Source organism: Microtus ochrogaster, chromosome 10 (assembly GCF_000317375.1).
Source record: "Microtus ochrogaster isolate Prairie Vole_2 chromosome 10, MicOch1.0, whole genome shotgun sequence".
Taxonomy (NCBI): Eukaryota; Metazoa; Chordata; class Mammalia; order Rodentia; family Cricetidae; genus Microtus; species Microtus ochrogaster.
Window position 1 is genome coordinate 57,561,698 of NC_022016.1, and position 651 is coordinate 57,562,348.

Here is a 651-nt window from a genome sequence, read left to right on the forward strand (position 1 = left end):
GGAGAAGACGCTCGGGGAACGTGGATGCCACCTTGCTTCACACAAAATGGCGGACGACACAAGCTGCGCGCCGCCTTTGTCCTCTTCTTAAATAGGCCAGTTAAGTTTGGCCCGCCTTCCCTAGATTGACAGTTCGCTCGGCCAATAGAAAGTACAGTACTTGATGATGACCCGTTAATCCTCCCTATTGGCTCCCTTGAGAGAGGCGGGAGGAAGGGAGGGGCTACGGTTTCCATTTGACCTATGAAGGGAAAAGGAGTTGTGAATACGCCTCTGTGATTTGTTGGAAGAAATTTGAATGGGCATGCCTCGCGACTTCCCCGTTAAATCAAACGTCCCGGCTCTTTTATTCTTCTTTGAGCAGTCCGCTATTCCTGTTCAGAAGAAGTTGTTTACTAGTTCAAAGTTATAAATTGAGCACCTGCTATCTAACTCTTCTTTGTGCCTGGCCAATGAAGTTAGAGGAAAATCTCACAGAGTTTAACCACAAAGATTTTATTTAATTAAAACCCCATCGGAGGCTATCAGGTTTGGCATGTGAGCCCATCATTTGGGAGGTGGAATCAGAATGATCAGGCGTTCGTTTATCTGTACATTATCACCTACATTCAGTTTGAAGCCAGCTTGTGCCACATGGAACGTCAAAAAAAA

General features: G+C 45.9%; 1 protein-coding gene across 1 annotated transcript in view; it reads right to left on the minus strand.

Moving 5' to 3' along the window:
• Positions 1 to 651, minus strand: part of Sfpq (splicing factor proline and glutamine rich) — a 21,405-nt gene that overhangs the window by 8,552 nt on the left and 12,202 nt on the right. The gene's annotated exons all lie outside the window — the stretch shown is intronic.